This window comes from Meriones unguiculatus, chromosome 10 (assembly GCF_030254825.1).
Source record: "Meriones unguiculatus strain TT.TT164.6M chromosome 10, Bangor_MerUng_6.1, whole genome shotgun sequence".
NCBI classification, from domain to species: domain Eukaryota; kingdom Metazoa; phylum Chordata; class Mammalia; order Rodentia; family Muridae; genus Meriones; species Meriones unguiculatus.
The window spans coordinates 88,812,265-88,831,934 of NC_083358.1; the positions used below are offsets into that span (position 1 = coordinate 88,812,265).

Sequence of the window (19,670 nt, forward strand, 5' to 3'; positions counted from 1 at the left end):
CAAAGTCCTCCTATGTGTCCTAACAGGACTGCTCCTCCCTTGGGGGGGGTGGGAAGGTCAAAGAGCCTGCCATTGAATTCCTGTCAGAGATAGTCCCTGTTCCCCTTACTATGGGAAACCAATTGGTTATTGAGCTACCACGAGCTTCGCCCGAGCAAAGGTTCTAGGTTATATCCATACATGGTCCTTGGTTGGAAACAGTTTCAGAAAAAAACCCTGTGCCCAGATATATTTGGTCCTTGTGGGGCTGTAACCTATTTTAAGTACTTTCTCTCCTATTCTTCATCATCAAGGTTAAGATAAATAGCAGATGCTCTAATTTGGCTTTTATGAACAAAATTGAATTGGAACCCTTTTTTGTGTGATGTTTACATTGTTTGTGTGTGTGTGTTTGTTTGTTTGTTTGTTGTGAATTTTCCATATAGAATTTTATTAGTTAGGATCTCGTCACAGGGCTAGAGTGAGTGATAAAGAGACCAAACATCTAATAACTATGGGAGGAGCTGGTGTATGACTGTCACAAAGAGAAGGAAGTTGGGGCATGGAAAAAGTCACTAACTGTTCCCTTTAAAGTATTTGCACAGAAGAAATCAGAACTTATAGGGAAAAATCTGAGAAGCAATGCATATGAAATCACTCAAGTGGAATGAAGACAGAAACTCAAGTAAATACAAATCTACTGTATTCATATAGCTATGGTGTCTTACGGGTCAACAGACCAACATTTTTAAATAAGAAGGATTCACATTGATCAAGAGTCCGGAAGATGGGCTGGGTACAGAGTGAGCCAAAGCCAAGAAGAGCTGGAAACCTGTGGTGAGTTTTGCATCCTGCCCTTACAATACCTCAGGACAATGACATCCATAGAATAATGCTTCACTACCCCCTACCAAAAATCTGACAAAAATTTCTGTGTCTGCAAATGCTAATCTTGAATCATATGGAGTTCTTTCTGGAAACCTTATTTCTATCTTGTTGATGTTGACAATATAATGCTCTTGCATAGTAGTACTGTAGTCTACATAATACTACCTGTAGACCCAATCTACTGAAATTGTGCTTGGAATTTAGGAGGAAGCGTAAAAACATAGTTATTACACATGCTGGGCTGTTTGGTATTTCAATGGTATTCAGCATTGTTTATCACGTTTATTCCACATAATCTGTAGTAGTTCGAGTCCCATAGTCTTGGGTATTTGAACCCTGGATCCCAATTGGTGGCATTGTTTGGGGGAGGAGGGGTTGGGTGGTGGAGCTTTGCTGGAGGAAGAACCAGTGGAGATAGGCTTGGTGATTAAAAGCCTCACATTAGCCCCAGTTCTCTCTCTCTCTTTGTGTTTTCACTAAAGCACAAAGCATCCCATCGCTGCCGCATGTTCTCCTGCTCGGAGCCACACTTCCCACAGTGCTGCACTCCTAACCTGAAGCCCAGATAAAAATTCTTTATTTGGTAAGTTGATCTGGTTATGATGTTTCATCACAGCTCTGGAAAAATAACTAACACATCATCTTTTTACCACGTGGCCTAACTTGCCCTTACCAAGAAGGGATCTCTATGTCTTTATCCTTTTTTTTCTGGATTTGATCAGTTAGGGAGAGAGCAGTGCTTGGTGACTTCTGAGTTTAGATCAGAAAAAAAGTTAGAGCTTTGTTCCCCGTCTCTCCATCTGTCAGGATGCTTGCCTGTGGAACATAGCTATCCCTTGAAAAGAAGCTTGGATCAAGTGGAGAAGTTACATGTGTGTGCATGTGGGTATTTTGCCTACAAGTATGCCTGTGCATCATGTACACGCTGTGTCATAGAGTCCAGAAGAGAGCACTGGATCCTCTAGAACTAGAATTTCAGGCAATTGTAAGCTGACATGTGGGTCCTAGAATCCAAATCTTCTGGTCATCTTTCCATTCTCCGCCCCTCTTTGAGTCAAGGTCTCATGTAGCCCAGAATCTTCTTGTTCTTCCTACCTCCACTTCCCAAGCACTGGGATTGCAAGTATGTATCACCACATACCACCTTCTTTTCCTTTTTAGTGACAAATTAATCCTACAGATATTATTAAGAGCCTGTCTTCTTACCTATGACTAAACCAGGTTAAAGTTGAACAGGGAGATAAACAAGATAAGAACCTTACTAAGAATTTACAATCCAATAAACAAGATACCTAAAGTGTAGATAACTCTAATGGAAGATAAAAAAAAAAAAAAAAGATATGGTAAGAGTTGATCCAAGGTAATAGATAAGAGTTTACAAAAAAAAAAAAAAAGTTTACAACAAAATTAATTACATTATGCTCTTTCAAAGTCTCTGAATAAGGTCAAGAGAATTTGGTACATTATATCATTTACCAAATATTTACTTTATTTGATTAAGTTTGATTAAAGTCTGTTTACAGTAATAAAAGATCATGTTTTCTAAAGGTGCACAGCATTAACCACATAGCCACACCTGAAGGTGTGCATTGATAGTCAGAGCTTTCGGACTGAGAACATTAGGGAAGAAAAGAAGCAGGAGGTCCAGGGATATCTACCCAGCACACAACTGGCTGGAGAAGAGCGCTGTGCCTGCCACTCCCCTGCAGACCCTGGTAAAGGGAGGTGGTTCTCTTCTCTTCAAAATGGCTTGGGACATGGGTCGTGAAGCCCTGTAAAGCCAGAAAAATATAGAATCACACAGAGAGGAAGTTTGTCTTGGCAATGGACTGGTCTACAATAATACCGCTACTCATGAGCAGTGCCGAGTTCTGAAGGTCACAAAGCCACACCTTAGTTCATGGGTCTATTTAATACACAAGTGAACAACGCACTCAAGACCTGTGAGAAGGACTTGGCTAACAAAACAAGAGTAACAGTGAGTGTCTGTTAGAAAGCGCTTCCTCCAGAGATGAAGGAACAGAACAGAGCAGTTTCTATTGTGAGACCCGGGTTCTTTTGTACTCACTTTTGTCTGCCTGCTTTCCAGTCTGACTGATACCACGTTACGAGGTGGAACATCTTTGATTCTCGCAGACAAGAGCCAGAGAAAGAGCCTCTACCTCCCAGATATACCTCAAGGTGCTCTGCTCCCAATTTACAGTAATGTGCCAAGTATCTGCCTCTTGCCCAGTCCTCATTCCAAGACCAGAGCTTCTCTTGAGGCAGAGCTATTATTCCTCATTGCAAAATGACTCCATAAGTTCAATCCAAGCCTAAGTCTCATACAGAACCAAAACCAAAAATCTATCCAAGTGTGGTTCTAACACACACATACACACACAAACACACACACACACACACAGCTATGCTTACAAACTAGTAAGCACCCCTGCGAAACAGAATCAGCAGAATCAGCAGCAGATTCAGTGAAATGGAGAGCCTTCCCAATACTGGAATAAGTGCAGGCAGTGAGTTCAGTTTCTGTGAAACAATGAATAAGGTGGGAAAGAGGGAAAGGTTCATTGTACGATACAAGATCTTAAAAATAAATTAAGAAAAGCTACTACATGCAATTTGACAAGTTAAATGCCTGTGGGAAGGGGTGTGGCCTTGAGATTAAAGAAGATATACCCAGACTCTTGACCAAGACATACCACAGTGTACCTTGTTCTGAATCTGTAATATCAACCTGGGACAGGATTCTTTGCCACCAATTTAATATGTGGTGCTGAGCATTAAGAAGGGGTCAGGAACAGAGGCTACCAGGTAACAGAGAGTATAACAGAATTATTCTGCACACCAAATTTCTAAATGTACAAAGAAAATTCACACTTGGGCAGGGGAATATTGCTCAGTAGTAGAGTGTTTGTCTAGCAAACATGGAAGCTTGGATTAAGTCTTAGCCCAGAAGGAGGATGGGAGGAAGAGAAGGAGGAGGAGATTGTTTTTGTAGAAATCTACACATCATAAAAATTACTTTAGATCAATGGTCCTTAACTAGAGAAGACTTTAGCAACTATGGATTTGTAATGTGTGTAGACAGTTTTGTTGACTTGACTAGCAGAGGTAGAGGTAGTGGTGTCATTAGTAGCAAATGTAGCAAATGGAATCTTACTGAACAGTTCACAACAGCAACAACCTCACACAGCAAAGGAAAATCTGGCCCCAAAGTCAATAGAGCTTATGTTGGGAAATTCTTTCTATCAATCTGTCATATCTATCTATTTATCTATCTATCTATCACCTATCTGTTATCTATCTATCATCTATCACCTATCATTTAAATATCTATTATCTATTACCTAGATCGCCTACCTCTATCATCTAGTCATCTTTTCTATTTATCTAAGATCTATCCATGTATAATTGATCTAGCTAGCTATCAACTCTCTGGATGGCTACTTACATCTATAATCTATTGGTTCTGGATCTCAGAGAAGGCTCACAAATACATTTGTAATTTTACTCTCTTCTATTTGTTTCTCCTAGCCAGATTTTAAATCTCTCAGTATCATTAGTTGATTTAGCTGCCACTCTGCTTAAGGTTTTTTGAATTCAAGGTCATATTGTTAGAAGATTTCTTATTGACAGCAAAGGATTCCAGAAAATAGTAGGACAGTACCTTGTAAAGGTTTGAGAAAACGTTTAGATAATGAAAACGTTTAGAAAAACATTTTAGGTACTTTGTATTACTGAGTGTTTTTCAGGGGTTTTCTTTTTGCATCAACCAAAGAGCATTTATGGTCTGGACCTAGACTCCCTACACAAATATAACTGAGGGGCAGCTTGGTCTTCATCCCTTAGCATGTGGAGCAGGGGCTGTTTCTGACATTGACTCTGTCCCCTGTTTTGTATCACTTCCCCCTAGTAGGATGGCCTTGCCTGGCCTCTGAGAAGAGGGGGGAAAGGAAGAAGAGGGTAGGAGAGTAGGACCAGGCTGAGTGGAGGGAGGGGGCTGCAATCAGAATGTAAAGTGACTAAATAAATAAACTTAATAAAAAAATAATAATTCTACCACAGACTGTCTGTGGGGTGAAGACCTTAGGAGAATTGCAGAATGCCTCAGTGGAGCCTAACAACCTTAGCACAAGGTAAATATAAAGATAACTCTTGGTCCACAGCCAGAGGCCTGAAAACTCTGGCTTGCAGAATACTCTGGGGTACTGATGCCCGAGGGTAGAAGAAATGTGTCCCAGACCAGGAGAAAGAAAAGAGAATTAGCCTTTCTGCCTTATCCTTTTTTCTGGACCTTGTACAGTACTCATTTTTATGGAGGCAGGTCTCTACACTCAGTCTCCTGACTCATACCGCAGTCTGATCCAGCATCACTCACAGGCACACCCAGAAGCAATGCTTTAGCTCTCCAAGTAGTCCTTAATCCAGAAAGCTGACATGTAAAATTAATCATCCTGGAAAATGCAGAAAACACACTCTGGCAAGCTTTAATCTAATGACATGGATAGAACCCTATGCCTAACCTTACAAACAGGAAACATGTCTATGCATATATAATGTGTTTGCAAAAGAAGTTCTACAGAACTTTTTTATAAATCTAAGGACACACATAGCAACCTTTCATATGCTCAGCAATCATCTAGACACAAATTCTTGGGGAAAAGTCATTAGAGGGAAGACAGAAGTGGAAGGGACACATTCTAAGTCATTTAGTCTAAAGATACTTTAAAACCCAGATTATAGGTGGGTCATACCTGAGATCCCACTTGGAAAGTAGACACAGTTCAAGGTCATCTTTAGCTTCATAAAAACTTCCAGAATGTTCTTTACAGTTCCTACCTGTTTTTCCATACACCTGTCCACCTTTCCCCAGGCATAAATGAAGCAAAGACACATCTGGAAACTTACAGTCTTGGTTTTGCAGTGAGTAGGTAGGTGGTTCTTGTGTTTATTGAAGTTGTTATTTTAAACTAGAACAAGGCATGATGGCACATGACTGCAGTCTCAGTGCTTAAAAGGTTGAGACGGGATGATCATGAGTTTGAGGTTAGCCTGGGCTATGGAAGGAGTACCAGGCCAGCCAGAACATATCTCCAAAATAAGCAAACACAGAAGCAATTAGAGAGAGCTTTGTTGGATAAAGGAGTAGCTGTATCCTTTTAAGGGATTGACTGACTGGGTTTATCCCACCAGTCCATGGGGCCGTTCTGGGCCTTGTTCAGTTGAAGACATTTGGAGTTTAGTATAAAGTGCGTGGTTGCAAATCCGTTTTCCCCAACTCAAAATCCACAAAACCATAAACTGGGTCTTTTAAAACTATGGAGCCCGTTACCTCCAACATCAACAACTTTTGAAGGACCAATTAGTTCATGAACCTGACCCCAATATGGCTTTGTTGTTTTTGTTAAATTCAGCTTTCTTCTTTGTGTTTTTATTTGTGGTGTGTGTGTGTGTGTGCATAAAAGTTTGTGTACACAGGCATAAGGAGCCAAAGGTTGGTGTCTCCTCCATCACTCTTACTTCTTAAGGTGAGCCCCTCGCACTGAACCTGTTCCCCAGAATCAACTAGTCAGGCTGAACAGCAAGTTCCGGGATCTTCCTATCTCTACTCCTCCAGCTCAGCAAATACAGGCATGCAACACCACGCCTGTTTTGTTTGTTTATTTGTTTGTTTGTTTTTACATGAACAAAGTGCTCATGCTTTGAAGGAAGCACTTTAGTGCCTGAGCGGTCTCCTATCCATCCTTTTTGCTTTTTTGAGACAGAACCTTACCATGTGACTAGGTTAGCCTAAACCAACATTTTGCTCTCACAACCTCTGAGTGCTAGGATTGCAGGTATGTACCACCACACGCATCTCCACTGACTCTCTCTATGTAACTCCTAGTGAGTCCTTAACCTCTCTGATAGTGAATTTCCTTCTTAGTAAAGACAATAATGCATGTCTTCAGACCTGCTGAGATGATAAAATGGAATAATGTTCAAATGTGGAATGCTGGCATTATGCATTAAGGGTTGCATCTGTTAGCTCTAAATCTCACATCCTGAAACAGTATTCTAAGAGACCTCAAGCCAGCTAACAACTGCTCCTCCTCAAAGGAAACCTTATCCTATGAGCCATCCCACTACTTCCTGAGTTCATGAAACAACTTCCTTACTACTTCGCTGTTTCAAAGCTGGCAAAATGGCAGTGTAGATTCTGTAATAGAATGTGTGGTGGGTATGAATGCCTACCAGGGCTCAGTACGGGGACTAAAATGAAGCCAGAGGCCCCAGACCTCAAGAAAGTTAGTTATACTAACAGCGTCTTAATCTTAAAACATTCTCTTCAGTGTTTCAATACTACTGGCTGACGTAAATCCGAGTAAGAGACAACTTGAACCATGGAATAAAGGTGTAAGAGGAGGCCTGATCACACTTACATAACAGAATATAAGCCTAAAATCCTGCAGATGAAAACTATTAAAATTAGAATGCTATAGCTTTGAGAATGTTTAAATGGTAGTAGCTTCAGTCCAATAAAGTGGTTTATAACTTACCTTGAGTCCTTCAATTTCCGTCACGTGACAATAACTGTGGGTTACATTTGAAAAGGTCAGAGTAAGACCACACACACATAGAAGACATAGCACAGTTTTCATATCTTAAAGCAAGAAACATCTTTAGATATACATCTCTTTAGATATACAAGGCACCGGGTTTTTTTTTTCTTTCCATAATTTTATTTTTCTCATTAGTTACATTTTGTTAATTCTGTATCCCAGCTGTATCCCTCATTCCCTCCCCAATCCCACCCTCCCTCCCTCATCTCCTCCCTGCCCCTTTCCAAGTCCACTAATAGGGGAGGACCTCCTCCCCTTTCATATGACTCGCTTTTGTCAGGTATTTTCCGGACTGGCTGCAAAGTCCTCTGTGGCCTAACAGTACTGCTCCTCCCTTGGGAGGTGGGGAGGTCAAAGAGCCAGTCATTGAGTTCATGTTAGAAATAGTCCGGGTTTTTGGATCAGCTTTTGTGTATTTATTGTTCTGTTCATTTGTTCTTTCTTATCTTTTGAGAGATTCTATACCAGACATATTTTCTTTCATTGTCATGTCACATTCAAAAAAAAAAAAAAAACCAAACAAACAAATTTCCCATCATCTTCTCCTAATACAGAAACATCCACTGCTCTGAATCAAAGTTCTCCAACTTCCCAGGCAAACGGGCAGCTGGCCATTTGCTCTCACACCAAAGCATCACAGGAATTAAGCAATGTGCCCTCTGCCCTGGTTTCCCTTAGTGTTACAAGGGAGAATCACTCTTGCTTCCTTCTTGGGAAACAGAAAAAGCATAAAATGAAATCTTTCCAGTGGAAGGAACAGGAACAGGGAACGTATATCCCTGCAATCTGTCTCGCTCATCCATGTACTCTGTGAGGGTTCCAATTGGAACTGTCCCCCACAGGCTTCTGTCCTGAGTGCCCAGCCCCAGATTTGTGGCACTGTTCTGAAGTCTGTGGAGACTTTAGGAGCAGAGACATCACTGATACAAGCAGGTCACTACAGATGGGTCTTACTTGGTTCTGGTTCTAGCCTGATCTCTCTAGTTCCTGGTTCGTCACGTTAGACTCTGGATAGCAGTGTGGACCAATAACAGAGACAGACCATGAGGACATGAAGACATGCCCACAGGTTCAGACTAAGAAGCAACTGTTGCATTTGATCTCTTATCTCCAAAAGATCAAGCACAGTGAGACTCAAATTTAGAAATCAGAAGAAGAATGGGTCTAGCCAGTGAAGTTATTGTTGTCAATTCCGGGTGGATGGGTCATCTAAAAAGCCTATCCTTTGACAGAAAAATAAAGACAAACGTCTTTTTTGCACACATGGATTTCAGAACAGGACTCATCTCCACTACAAAAAGTTCATCAAAGAGAGATCCTAATATTTAAATATTCAAATAAAATTAGTTTCCAACCAGTCAACTTAAAAAGTAAAATTTCTCTCCTTTTAAAAAACTACCTATAAGAAAATCTATGAAGAAGGAAAAAGAAAAAAATATGAAAAGCTACAATGGTTAATTTAATATTAAATTGATTGACCAACACCGCTATTTTTATTATAATAGAAATTTTGATACTAATAATGTCTGAATATTTTTAATTCTTCTGAAATAAAGAATATTAATATCACCTCAGAATTAAGTACAAACTATCACTGAAAGTGTTTTTTCTTTTATTTTTCCACTCAACAAATATTACATATCTAGCGTATCAAGAATTAAATACAGAGAAAGAATATCAGTCATCCAAAACTGATAAATAAAAACTTAAAACTAATTAAATTGAATAAAATTTATATAGTAAAGAAGATGCTAGATACAAATTATAGATGGATAAATGATAGACAATAGATAAATAATAGGTGATAGATAGATACAGAAGATAGACAAGGTTGTATATAATCTAACATTTATTGTCGTATCTTACTAAGATTTATTGAGGAACTAGAAAGTACCAGACCTTGCACTAAGTATATGCACATATTATAAAAAGATAGACTCATTCCCAGATCACTTTACTAAATAAAGTGTTCTAGACTACTGACTTCTTGTATTGTCTGACATAGTTTCTTCCTATTTATAGTTTCTCTCTTAGTAACAAGAACTAGGGCCTCTTAGGGACTCTGTAACTATATATCTAATCTAGCTGATAAAACCTTGAGTTAATACAAATAAATAACCACGGACTGTCAGGCCATTACCATTGTCATCAGGTTGGGAAGCGCTAGATTCCATCAGGATCACAAATTGCTAGGCCAAGGTAGCTGAACTGCGCATCTTTCTCCCAGGAACTCACCACCAGCAGTCAGTCTTAGAAATGTGCAACATCACATGGAAACTTCAGAAGGTGCTATTATGATGGCCCCTGAACCCAGCCAGGCAACGTTACCTATACCAGCCTGACACCTTCCGTTCACTGCAGTGAGGGTCAAACAAGACAATCTAGGTGACTGTTGAAAACCTTCTATGCAATGTCAACCTTGAAAGGCACTGCCACACCAAGCCCCTTGGGCTCAGCTGTTAGTCCCCACTACCTACATAGCTGAATTTGACATTATCTACTATTCTGTTCCATTAGTCTACAGTTGATAGGCCCTTCATCATCGAGCCCTACTCTGTCAGAAGGTTTTGAGGTTTGCTTTGTTTGTTGTTTGTTTATTTGTTTGCTTCTTTGTTCAAGTCAGTCAAACAAGTCAAGGGAGGTCCTGAGAGGAAAATATATAATAAGCCAAAAACAGTTAACTATAACAATCACCAAATATGAGGATGTTAAGGAAAAGAGGACAGAGAGAAACTGCACAGAAAAAGGACACACTTTGGGGGAATGGCCAAACTCCCTTCTGAAAAGGTTATTGCTATTGTTTGTCTTTTCTTACGGCAGCTCTCTGACTGGAAAGTGATGATGCCAGCAGTGAAAATACAATGCAACCTTCTGTTCTAGGGAAAACGCAAAGAAAAAGAAGTCCAAGGGTGCCTCCTTCTTACCCACTCTTGAGGCACATTTCATACCATTGTTGGACTTTGTGCTTTCCCTCTGGTTACCATGGCATCAGAGAGGAAAATGCCTTGCTTCCATTTTAAAGCTGAATTCCCTTACAAACAAAATTGTTTCCATTTGAGGATATGTGCAGCCTCCCACCCCATCAGAGCCCTTTCAGAAGAGCACCGCTTTAAAATATGGATGGAATGCATCACTTCTCAGATTGGGTTTGGGGATGGGGGTTAGGGTGTGATGACATAATTTTTTTTAATGATAAAATGCAGAAGGATATTCTTAAAACAGAGTGGAATTGTTCTATGAGTCCCTTCCTCTACAGATATAAATGGTATTTGGCCATTTTTATCTCAGCCTTTTCATCTACGGATACATGGATATATTTTGTATAATAGATTGCAAAATTATAGCCCAATTACATATGTCATATAATGATGTATACTCTTTTTCTTTCACTTTGTAACCACAGGTGCCACCTCTTCTGAAATAGGGCTATAAACCCAGGCATACTCCAGAGTGTTGACAGCATGCTAATTTGCATCTCATGAAGTCCTTATAGTAAGAAATTCAGCAAGACAGAAGAGTGACATTTGGGAGATTGAGGCAGGGAGATTAATGCAAGTTTGGGGGCAGTGAGGGTTACATAGCAAGATTCTGTCTTAAAAATATAAAATAAAAACAGGGAAGAAGCAGAGAGAAGAAAGGAAGGAGGGAGGGAAGGAAAGAGGAAGGAAGAGAGAGAGGGAGAGAGAAAGGTATGCAGACAAGACAAGCAAAATAGACAGCTGTCTAGCCCTTATCACTATAAATCTAAATAGTTTTTTATCGTATTTATATATTTATTTATTACCACTTATTTACTTTGTGTCCCTGCTGCAGCCCCCTCCCTCATCTCCTCCCAGGCCCACTCACCCTCTCCCTTTTCCCCCTATTCTCTTTCCCTAGTCCCCTGATAAGGGAGGTCTTCTTCCCCTTCTATCTGACCCTAGCTTATCAGGTCTCATCAAGGCTGGCTGCATCACCTTCCTCTGTGGCCTGGCAAGGCTGCATCCTCTAAGGGGAGGTGATCAAAAAGCAGACCACTGAGTTCATGTCAGAGACAGCCCCTGTACCCCTTACTAGGAAATCCATTTGGAAACTGAGCAGCATATAGGCTCCCTATAAACAGGGGATCTAGGTCCTCTCCAAGCAAGGTCCTTGGTTGGCATATCAGTCTCTGCAGGCCCCTTGGGCCCAGGTATTTTGGCTCTGTTGTTCTCTTTGTGGAGTTCCTGTCCCCTCCAGGTCTTTCTCTCTCCCTCTTCATTCATAAGGTTTCTGGCACTCTCCCCAAAGTTTGACTATTAGTCTCAGTATCTCCTTCCATATCGTGGTGGGTAGAGTCTTTCAGAGGTCCTCTATGGAAGACTCCTGTCCTGTTTCTTGTCTTCTACTTCCAGTGTCTATCCTGTTTGCCCTTCTGAATGAGGATTAAGCATTGCAAACTGAATCCAAGAACACATTAAAGATAACATCCACCATGACCAAGCAGATTTCATCCCAGGCATGCAGGGGTAGTTCAACATAGAAAAATCCATCAATGTAATCCACCATAAAAACAAACTGAAAACACACACACACACACACACATATGATCATCTCCTTAGATGCTGAAAAAGCATTTGACAAAATTCAATACCCGTTCATGTGTCAAATTTTGGAGAGATCAGGGGTACAAGACATATACCTAAACACAGTAAAAGCAATACACAGCAAGCCTATAGCCAACATCAAACTAAATGGAGAGAAACTTAAATCAATCCCACTGAAATCGAAAGATTTAAGAGAAGTTGTTAGTGCTGAAGTATGAAATGACTATGGATGGAAATGCTTAAAAAGTGTTTTTGCTCCTTGCGATTGTGCTACTAAAGAGAAATCACAGATAGCCTTGTAAGTTATCCTGGCTTCCTTAAGAAAAAACATATCTGCATCAGTCACTATAAAGCCATGGCTTTTCTTTCAGTAATGACAGGCTCTTTATACTATGTAATTGGTAATTCACTAGCCCATTTATCTCACAAAACACATCAAGGTGACTATGCTAGTCTCATAAACCAGGGAATGAGGCTCTAAAGGGCACAAAAATATGCATGAAACTTGTACTATAGTGGCAATTAAGTGAATTTTTACATGAAGTTATTTCAAATTTAAGGCCTTCAATTTAGTAGATGTGACCTTGAACATGTTATTAAAATTCCCTAAGAATTAACTCCCTAATTTCTCATTCTTTGTATTGAAAAAATATACCCAGCTATAGTCTTGCACTGAACATTAAATAAAATATGAAAATGAAAGTTTTCTACGGTGCTTGACACACAGTAGGTGCTCAGCATATATTGATACTCTTCTTTCCGGGGCAATCTGATTAGAAATTAAAGGTGGCCTGGCAATAAGTTATTTCTGCAAACAGTGATGGGAACCATTGTAATAATACATTTAAAAATGCCGTGTGCACTCAACAGATCTGGAATGAAGAGATTTACTGCACAGGGGTGGTGAGGGAGACAGAGTGAGACAGTGGGGCAGCGTAGGAGAAGAAATGGAGAGAAAGATCAGAGAGGGGATGAGAAACTGAGGCAGAGGGAAGAGGAAAGAGAGTGCCTGTTAGAGTTGGCAGGCTACCTTTATAGGCTTGTGCCTCCATGGCCACCTGCACTTGATGACACCATAGGTTGCTAAGCAACCTAGAAGCAGGAAGCCTATACCCTAACACCCATTGCTTGCTGTATAACTGGATAGTGATTTTATGTTGCTCTCCATTTCTGTGTTGAGAAATTCTCAGAACATGGCTTCAATGCCTTTTCCAGTTTAAAAGAAAGAAAGAAAGAAAGAAAGAAAGAAAGAAAGAAAGAAAGAAAGAAAGAAAGAAAGAAAGAAAGAAAAAAGTTCTATTCTGAGAACAATGGCTCCTATACAACCAGCATTCAGGAGACTGAAGCACATTTGCCATGAATTGAAGACCAGCCTGAGCTACATAGTGAGTTTTAGGCAAGACCGAGCCACAACAGAACAAGACCCATTTCCAAAAAGCAATAAAAAGTTTTCTAATGAAACGTAAGTGTCAGGAAGGACCAGAGTGTTCGTAGGTCCAGAAGTTCCATTTTAGCCCAGCTTAGTAGCGGAAGTAAGTTTATTGCAAACCATCAAAACCGAAAACATCCCGGTTCACTGTTCAGGAATCTCCTTAACTGTTCTACCAGAGCTTTAGCTCCCAAATAAAAAGCAAAGGAAGAAAGCCAAGGATGCTTCCGCATATTTGGCTTCAATGGGCGGATGTGGAGGCTATGCAGGTAAACAGAGTCAGGAAGCAAAACCTCATTAGAAACTAATTGCTTTATAATTAACCACACAGGAGGCAAACGTCATCAGGGGCTCACTCAGGGGACTTTTAAAGACTGTGAGATTAAATTAGACCAATTATTTAGTAAAACCGTTGCTGATATATAAAAGGCACCAAAAAATACATCTTAATAGTGCCAGACTTAATTGTGACCACATGAATAGTAAAAGTGTGACATTTTTATTTTCTATACCAGATTCGTTGATGCTTGATGTCAACCTCAGGCCTCAGATGAATGCGCACACACACACTATTCCTAATGTTTGAGCAATCTCTCCAGCTGTATAGCTAGTAAATAAAGGGATTGTGTTTCAGGGCTCAGGCTCCAGCGTTTTGAACAGCTCTGTCTGCCTTAGGGTAGGTAAGACTTTCTTCCCCCCACCCCCGTCCCCCATGAAAATTTACTTCTTCTTTGGTGTGACACAGCAAGACAGTGCAAAAGTTCATGTATTGTTGCTGAGGCCATTTCAGTTTTAATGAATTTTTATCTCCTTCATGGAAAATCATCCACTCTGTCGTAGGAACCCGAGGTCAGGAAGTACTAGCTTCTGTTAAAGTGCCTGTTTATGCAGAACCCCCTCCAGCTAACTGCTTGTCTTCACTTCTGTTAAACTGTTTGCTTACACTAAACTGCCCACCCCACCTCCACTCATACCCTCTGCAGCTGCCAGCAAGACGAGATACCAGGATGTGTTTTCTGCCCTCAAAAACCCTGTGCTCTGGACACTCAGGGCTACACTTAGGACCCGAATACCTGAATGTAGTCCCAACTGACTGGACTAAAGACTTTCAAGTGGCTATAAACTGTGTCTGAGTGGTTATCTCTGGTGGGCTCCTAGTAACATTGGAACACAGACTTCAACTACAAGGAAAAATGAGAATTTAATGATAATGGGAAATGTGATATTTGTTTTACATATAATCAGTAAGTAAACTTGTATAAACCTAACAGGCAAAAATTATACCTTATGTTTGACAAAGTTCGTAGGCTTTTAAAACTTGAAAGGCATTTTAAGAATAATCACTGTAACTTTATCTCTGCATGAACAGGGGGAAAAAAGCTCACTGTTCTATAAGCACATAATTTCTTGGTGAATAAAATATAATAAACTAAAGAACAGTCCCAAATCTCCTCATAAAACTTTTTAAATACCTAGTAAATAGTTAAGTAGGTAGGAATTACCTAATCTGAAAAATGTTCAATAAGAAATGTTCTGTATGCTAATATGCTCACTGTGTTCTGGGATCTAGTTAGCATTCCATATTTATTAATGCCACGACAGGAGGTTTTTAAAAGGCGTTTTAAACCCTCCGGCACTGTTTCACATCACCAAATTGTTTTGAACTTCCTCATTGATTTTATTCCCCACTAAAGCACCACGGATGCAGAGGAGGCCTCCTCTGCAATTCTCAGTTTTGTATCAGTAGCTGTTTGTTAAATGACTCAACTACTAGGGTTTTAACATCAGGCTGCTGAGATGGCTCCGAGGGTAAAGGCACTTGCGGCCAAGCCTGGAGACCTGAGTACTCTTCCTGGGACCCACATAGTGGAAAGAGACGAGAGAATGAATAGATTCTCACAGTATGAGCGTGAGATGTACATACACGTGATGTACATACACATACATACGATGTACATACACATACATACGATGTACATACACATGCACATCTACACAATCATGGTGAACAAATTGCTTTACAGGATTTTAACATCAAAGCTGTGTTTTAAATTTTCTAATTTTTTAAAATAACCTTAGGCTTAGAGCATAAAGATGTACAAAGGTCCTGTGTAGATTTCCTCAGTTTTCTCCCCTAAAATCATCATCATCCTACATTTCCACCATCATTCGTCAACGTGGTGCCAACATTGCCATGTTGCTGTGAAAGAGGCTCCAGGCTTTTGTTTTAATCTTATTTCTCCAGATGATCTTCATCCAGGGATACCAGTGGTTATATAGCTAATTCATAAACACAAGATGATTTCAAACAGAAGTAATATTCTAGCAAGGACATTACAATTCCTGAATATATGAATGAACAGCTTTTCTCACTATAAAGCCTAATCTCCCTTGAAGATAAGATCAGCTACAGAGCCAGGGCAACCTATGCTATTGTATTGTCCATTGTTGTGTTTGTTGCTGTCTCTTTAAGGCCTGATCTTTTCTGAAGAGAAAATGGAGGACAAGTGGAGATGGGGATGGGGGAGTTGATGGGCAGCTCTGAGAAGTGGAGAGAGGGGAAACTGCTTTTTTAATGTATCGTATGAAAGAAGAATCTATTCTCAATTTTTAAAAAAAGCATACACTCAAAAAGGGGTGGGGGGAGCTGTGGAGACAGCTCAGCCTGTGAAGTGCTTGCCACACAAACATGAGGAGCTGAGGTCAATCCCCAACACCCACGTAAAAAGCCAGGCATGGTGGCAGATTCATATTCTGGTCTGGAGACAGTGAGCCTGGGAGATTTCTGGGGTTTGCAAGCCAACCATTTACCCCAGGCAGTGAAGAACCGTGTCTCAAAAGCCAAGTCACTCCAACATTCCTGATGATGACACCCGGGGTTGACCTCTGCCCTCTGCGTGCCATACATCTTCACACTCACACAGAAAGAGAGAGGGGAGAGGAGCGACAGAAGGAACTAAAAAGAACGAAAAGAAGGAAATAAATGTATTTCACTAATGGTTCATCTTTTGTAAACATCATTTTTCCATCTTTATGTTCCTTTAGGGGGTTTTGTTTATTTTTAATTAACATACAGATGAATAGGTCTTACTGTGGTCTATTCAGGCACAATTTGTTTTTGCTGAGTGTCCTCTTCACCCTCACCCTTGCTTTCCACATTTATGTTTCATTTGTTCTATTTCCATTCTTCAAAAACTTCATGGTTCTTAGCCTCAAGACCTATACCCAACTCATTCACATGCACACACACACACAGACATGCATGCACACAGACACAAAGACACTTGCACACATGCACAATTAATTAGTTATAACCGTTAACAATAGAATTATTATATTAACTGTTATTAACAGTATAATAATATGATTGCTGTTATATTCTATGTAATATATTTTATAGTATAATTTTGTAAAATAATTCTAATTATACAATATATGGTAATAGAATTATTATACTAACTGTTAATAACACCTACCTAGTTAGAATCTATGCATGAGAGGGAACATACTTTATTTGTATGGGTTACCTCACTTAATATAATAATTACAAGATCCACCCACTTTCCTACAAATTTTAGTTCATTTTTCTTACGGTTGGGTAAGATTCCGGTGTGTGTTACTGCGTTTTCACACCCCTCAGCTGTAGGTGAACATCTATGCTGATTCTACCGCCCTTCTATCGTAAGCAACAATAAACACAGATGTGCAAGCATCTCTGCCGTGGCATATTGAGTCCTTCAGCATATATAGATACAGAAAGCCGTGGGATGGTATAGTAGGATCATATGGTCTCTTCATTTATAGTTTTCAGAGAAGCCTCCACACTGATGTCCATAGTGCCTGTGCCAGTTCACACTCCCACCAGCAGTGAACTAGGATTCCACTTTCCCCCACACCCGTGTAAACTATCGATTTTAGGAACACTGTACCTGTTAGGCCACAGAGGAGGGCTTTGCAGCCAGTCCTGAAGATACCTGATAAAACAGGATTGGGTGAAGGGGAGGAGGTCCCCCCCTATCAGTGGACTTGGAAAGGGGTACGGTGGAGATGAGGGAGGGAGGGAGGGACTGGGATGGAATGAGGGAGCGGGACATGGCTGGGATACAGAGCTAATAAAATGTAACTGATAAGAAAAAAATAAAATTAAAAAAAAAGAACACTGCACACTCATTTCCCAGAATCACTAGTGAAATCCATCTTGTAAATAGTTTACACTACACCATTTCCACAGACATCTTGGCTGAGAAATAGTCCTGGGATATTTGAAAGTTATCCTTCGGTCATCCTCATTCTTCTTAGGCCTCAACCATGTGCTTTCTTAAGAATATTTCTAAATCTGTTTGCTGGAATGTAAACCAAGTGACCAGTTCTTCACAAGTGTTTCCTCTATTTCTTTTTCTGAAGCTCCAGAGTCATAAAAGAGAAAATGAGGAAAATGGTAAATTATCAATATAGAAAATGTGTTTTCTCAGCCCTGTGACCTTCTGTATCCACAATGTCATACTCAGTTCCTGCATAACTAAGCTAATTATGAACATCAGTCCTCCTTCACCGTTGAAATGAATATCTCCTGCTCTACATTTAATAAATGCATATAATATGTATACATCAAGATAAAATTAATGCAATTAATGTTTCCAATCCCTTATTATCATTTTGCAATTGGAGCCTTTGAGTTCTAGGACATTATATGTTCATGTGTGAGTGCATGTGTGTGTGTGTGTGTGAGAGAGAGAGAGAGAGAGAACCTATTTTTTCATTTCCAAAGAATAAATAACTTGTTTTACTCCAAAAAAGCAATCTAAATTTCAATGTCTTTATACTCAAAAATAATCAGGCGAAAAATCATCCCACACAATCATCAATACCAGATGATGAGCACATACTTCAAAGACATACCTCCAAAGAGGACGCTCCATGTCAAAGTTGTTCAGGTTCACTTACGACCAATTTTCAATTATTGGTGGGGATAAGCTATCTAATGTTTTATTAGACTCTGTCCACCAAAACCTCCCTGATGCCTCATAGACACTGAAACTGCGGCTCAGTGGCTTTGTATGTACCTGATGTTGACTCTGGCCTTGGAAAACAAATAACATTAGTCAAGAGGTTGGAGTGCCAAGGGGCTTAGCCTTAGAGCTGGCCAGTCCTCCCACTTTCCTGACAAAGTTCAATTCGCTCAAAGCAAGTTAGATTAGTTTGCCTTGTATGCCTTAAGGTTCTGAAGCCATAAAAGTCATTTCGGCATGTTTTTATTTTAATACAGCTCTATTGTATTCCCTAGAACATCAATACCAATTCTGTTATTTAGTGAACCTCCATTCCCATTAACATTGTCGCTGAACTTTAGACTCTGGTTTTGAAAAAAATGCCACATCTGCTCCCTTTACTTTACAGTCCAGAAAACAGACCAAATAATTTAAGTAGTCTAAGCCAGGATCTATCTTCTGCCTCCTGAACCCTGCCTCTTGCCCTCAGCCCTATGCCTCCTGCCTCCTTCCTTCTGGCTAAAATTCTTTCATTAAAAAGTGAAGCCACTCTTAAGCTATTTATGTTTTTCCATGTCCTTGGTAAAAACTGCCTCTTTGCAGAAAAACAAATGTTGCATGTTCTCATTTATAAACAGAAACTGAAAAGCTGGTCTCAAAGAGGAGGAAAGTAGCACACTGCTGGGTATGGGAGGAGGGTGCTTAGCAGTTGGGCACACAGGTGCAGGGAGAATATAAGGAGTGATTTCTAACATTCTATAACACAGTAGGATAACTATGGGTGACAAAACCGCCTGGAGAGACAATTTGAAGGTGTGTGAACCCAAGAAACGGCATATGCCTGAGGAAACAGATAAGCCAGCCATTCTGATATAATCATTACATATTGTGTACATATATTGAAAAAGCACATGATACCACAGAGCTTATAATTACAGAGTCGAGTAAAAATAAAAATAGAGTTACAAAAGGACTGTCTCTTGCTAGCTTTTTTCAGAATGTATTCAATATGTCAGAGAGACAAAAGATTCACATTGCAGCCAAGAATATCAGATACAGTAAGCTGTTCATAGTTATCTACAGATTTCTTTTCTCATTTAGATAAAGAAAGGAAATGGGTTTTTCGTTGGTTGGTTGGTTGGCTGGTTGGTTGGTTGGTTTGCTTTAGTTTCATCATTTGTTCTGGCTTTTGCTGTCATTTGTGTTGTTTAGTTTAAGTTAG

The 19,670-nt window shown here is 39.9% G+C and overlaps 1 long non-coding RNA gene across 1 annotated transcript; it reads right to left on the bottom strand.

Annotated features, from left to right (window-relative positions):
* Positions 1-2,330: 2,330 nt before the first annotated feature.
* Positions 2,331-18,507, bottom strand: LOC110559818 (uncharacterized). The gene is made up of 3 exons (XR_002477092.2): positions 18,360-18,507; positions 7,404-7,437; positions 2,331-2,639 (listed from the first exon to the last, which is right to left on the bottom strand). It is a non-coding gene; the product is annotated as an uncharacterized LOC110559818 (long non-coding RNA).
* Between the last annotated feature and the right edge of the window lie 1,163 nt (positions 18,508-19,670).